The following is a 4,554-nucleotide window of genomic DNA, read 5'->3' on the forward strand; positions in this document are numbered from 1 at the left end:
GTACAACCTATTGTGTTCTTTAGAAATTAAACTTGGATCGCAAACGAAATTTAACATTATTGATTCCAAGTTTAACTTATCTGTTCTTTTAGGTTTAGACTTGGATCTCAAACGATGCTTAACATTATTGATCCAAATCCACCCATGTTATAAATTCAATTAAATATTAATTTCGGGAATTGGTTCCCAGGTCAAACATGGCGAGGCACTTGACCTTCTGGGTATGGAACATCCACCACTGTCTCGACAAAACCTCTTAACGAAATTTAATATTTAATTTCCTTATATAACCTTAGGTTTAACCAAAAGGAACAATCGAATCACAAATTCGAAAAACAAAAACAACACAAACTCTAATTACAAATTCGAAACCTAGTGTCATGCCCCAGAGGAGTCCCCGCTAGACAAAAATCCGGCAGCTTGTCCCCTGTACGGGTGACAATTGAAGCAATACATACATACATCACAACATATAAACATAAACATATATATAACCATCAGCCCACATGGCTAGAATATGTACACAAAATAGAAACAACATAACACGCAATTTATATTACACAGCCTACCCGACTGGACATAAATTAATAAAACAACCACGCAGTATAATAAGCCCACACAGCTAAAAGTAAACACACAACCACCCAGTATGATAATAGCTCACATGGTTGAACGTAAACGTAGCGGAAAATCATAAAATAATACGAATGTAAAACCAACAAAGTCACTAACCGAAAATGCTTGCGACTACCACACTAGACTCCAAAATCCACATCGACTTATTGAAAAGCAAAATGCGCAAAGTCACTATGCTACCAAATATCAATAAGATCGAAAAGTAACTGTCCTCGAGTGTGATGTGAGACTGGTAGCCGGGACTCTCCAAGCAACTTCTCAACTATCTACCTATTACCTGGTGAAGGAAAACCAATTTGCGAGGTGGTGAGTATTGGAACTCAGCGGGTAAAGATAAGATAGTGCATGAACAAAATGAACCAATAGAGAATGCCAAAAGGAATACAGTCTCATAAGAACAATAATAGATACTAAAACAGAATCATAATAAATGCTCATACCTGAAACCATATCCTACGCTAGTAAGAGAAGGTCAGAAGTAGTACTAATCTGCTACAGTACTGCTCATAACTACAGAGGTAATAAGCAAGGTATATACAAATTTTCAATGAATAAACCAATGTCTAAACATCTACAATGAGAGTATATCTCAACATAAGTAAGCATATCAACATATGTGGACAACAACAGTAAGTAAGCAATAACAGCATATATAAACAACAGCAGCCAAAGCAAATATAATAACAGCATATGCACGGATGGTCACTCCCGCCCACCCCTCTGCACGTCAGTGACAGACTGTACACCACTCCAGCTACCACTCTCACGAGTGGTCGAGGGCACAGTTGCATAGTAGCTAACTAGCTACATCTGCGACGGGGGTCCCTACTGCTCGTAACTCCAGCTACCACTACTCATGAGTGGCCGAGTGTGGCACGACAGGACAAGCGGCATCAACTCCAGCTACCACTCTCTCGAGTGGCCGAGGATACAGCCCTGGTCAACGACTCTCTCGACCCCAAGGGAGAATTGGTCGTTGACATGATGCGCCAAATGCAACAATCATCATACAAATATAAGCAAAAATTAGGTATACTACATGAAGCCAGCATGCTCAATATAATACATAATAAACAACAGTCAAAGCATACAAACATGGTATCTAGTATCTGCTACTGATCATGGACAACAACAAGAGACTGTATAAATATGGAAACGAATTTCTCAAAGATCGCGTGGAAGTATCAAGCGCAGGAAAATAAGAGTGGAGTCAAGGTAAAAATAATTTCTTATCCAAAATAGTTCATGCACCAAGGTCAAAGTACTAAAAGAAACAAAGCAAGAAGTACCCGCCTTAAATGTTGATCAAGCTAACCGTCTGCAACAAGTCCAAAAGATCACATCCAACTCGAATCCTACAAATACAAGATACGAAGCAAAACTAAGGATCTATAATATATATACTAATCAATCTACCCAACTTCCATGACTCTACTAATTAATTAGTAGGTAACCTTTAATTGCTCCTACACCTAAGTAAATCAAATAATTCAGTTAACTATCAAATTAATTAGGCCAACTACTTAGTTTACCCTTAGCTGATCCCCAAATCAATTAATCAATTGAACAGATTAATCAAACATTAATCCATAAATCAATATACTTACATTTACCTATATGAGTAGTTAATCAATTATTATTCAATTAATTAATCAATTTCATCAATTCCTCATTATCATAATTAATCATATGATAAATTCATATCTTAATTAATCACCCAATTAATTAACCAATTAAACCAGTTAGTTAATAACTTGCTAATTAACCGAAACATGACAACCTCTACTCCTCAACAGATCCTACATTAATAAAAGCATACTTTTAATTTGACTAGTATTTCTATTACCGTGGATTCCGATGGCGAGAGCAACGCAAGCACGAGCAACGCAAGCATGGGCATGGCCTTGAACTCCTCGAAACTAATGGGTTTGTCGCCGTCGTGGTTGGATCCTTCGGCGGTGCTGGGCACCGGAGGCACAGCAACACTCCATGGAAGTGGAGCATATCGGCGGCCAGGCTACTTCGACGCGAGCACGCGAGGACTACAGGACATCTGACCGCGGTGGCTGGCGGCAAAGGCGCGCGTGGCAACGGCGGTGGCTGTGAGATGGCAGCAACCGCTTGCTAACAAGATGGTGTCGGGTCCTCCGGACGCGAACATCGCACAGCTCGGCGGTCACGAGGACGTGGCTGTCGCGCGTAGGCAGCGACTGCGAGGAGGCGACGGTCGTGTGGAGGCGGCGGTCACACGGCTTGACAGTCGCGAGGTTACGGCAGTGGTCGACCGCTGTCCAGCGCACATCACTGTGCGCGTCGTGAGAAGGAGGTGGCGTTTCGTGAGGACTCGGGGAGGAGTTGGCTGAGGCACGCTGGAGGAGAAAACCTCCATCGGCAGTGGACTCGTGGGCGGCCTGCGATCGGGCGAGGAGAATCACGAGAGAGGAGATCGGCGTGGATGAGAGGAGAATTGGGAATTAGGGCATGGCAATTACAAGTTTATAAATTAGGAAACTTAATCAAACCCTAGATTGGTTCCTCAATCAACTCCCACCTCCGGGTATTTTAAACAGTCTTTTCCTCGAGCCCACAAGTGTATCCCTTCTAAATACGTCACACGAGCTCCGATTAAATCCAAAAAAATTTCTAAAAATTCATAAAAATTTCAATAAGATTATTTTTCAAATAACCTTTTTTTTAAATATTATTTGTGTACCGTATTTTACACCTAGAATCATATGCCTCTTGTGTTTGATATTTCAAAAACTATACAAAGAAAACTAGTATGATGCGAAAAATAATTACTAGTTATACCTTTCTTTGTACGCAACAACCTCTTGATCTTCTATCATATTCCTCTTCTTATCTTGGACATTGTGTGGGCAACGATCTACCAAGATGAGAACCACCAAGACAACTTCCTTCTTCTATGTTTCGGCCACCAACCTTCAAGCTCCAAGGGATGCAAGAGCAAAGCCTCCTTTATCTCCTTCTTCAAGCAAAATCCGGCCACCACAAGAGCTCCAAGAGATGTTGAGGTTCGGCCACAAGAAGAAGAAAGGAGAAGAGAATAGGGTCGGCCACACCAAGGAAGAAAAGAGAGAGGAATAATAGAATATGTGTTGTGAGGTGAGGCACCTCTACCCTTTCTTTTATATTAACTTGGTCCTGGCAAATGAGGAAATTTAATTATAATTAAAATCTCCTTATATTCCTTGCCATAGGTTAATAAGGAAAATTTAATTAAAAATTCCTTTTAACCCATGCTATGGCTGACCACATCACATGCTCCAAATAAGGCAAGTTTTAAACATAAAATTAGAACTTCCTTATTTGTTTCTGGAAATTTTTAAAATAAAAATTTCTCTATTAATTTTCCCTTCATGGTTGGTTATAAAAGGAAATTTTATAAATTAAAATCTTTCTATTAAAACATGTGGATGATTTTCAAAAAGGAAAGTTATCTTTAAAATTAAAATCTTCCTCTCAATCTACAAATAAGGAAAGATATCAAATCTTTTCTTAATCTTTTGTAGAAACTATAATAGGAAAGATTTAATTTTAAAACTCTCTTTTAAATCATTAAGATGGTTACAAAAAAGGAAAGTTTTATTAAAAATTAAAATCTTCCTTTTAACTATTAATAAGGAAAGATATCAAATCTTTCACTTAATCTTTTGTAGAAAACTATAAAAGGAAAGATTAAAATTTTAAACTCTCTTTTAAAACCATGATATCCACATGAGAAAAGTTTTAAAAAATAAAATCCTTTTATTTTCTTGTGGCCGACCCACCTAGCTTGAGCTTCAAGCATTGGCCGGCCCAAGCTTGGCTTGCCTGACCACCTAAGGTTGGGTAAGAAGGTGGGTATTTGGTGGATATAATTCTTTATATATAAGAGTCTACGATAGGGACCGAGAG

At 39.0% G+C, this 4,554-nt stretch overlaps 1 long non-coding RNA gene across 1 annotated transcript; it reads right to left on the reverse strand.

The window, feature by feature from the left end:
* Positions 1–1,846: 1,846 nt before the first annotated feature.
* LOC122025478 lies at positions 1,847–3,102 on the reverse strand. The gene is made up of 2 exons (XR_006123730.1): positions 2,483–3,102; positions 1,847–1,991 (listed from the first exon to the last, which is right to left on the reverse strand). It is a non-coding gene; the product is annotated as an uncharacterized LOC122025478 (long non-coding RNA).
* Positions 3,103–4,554: the final 1,452 nt, after the last annotated feature.

This window comes from Zingiber officinale, chromosome 9B (assembly GCF_018446385.1).
Source record: "Zingiber officinale cultivar Zhangliang chromosome 9B, Zo_v1.1, whole genome shotgun sequence".
NCBI classification, from domain to species: domain Eukaryota; kingdom Viridiplantae; phylum Streptophyta; class Magnoliopsida; order Zingiberales; family Zingiberaceae; genus Zingiber; species Zingiber officinale.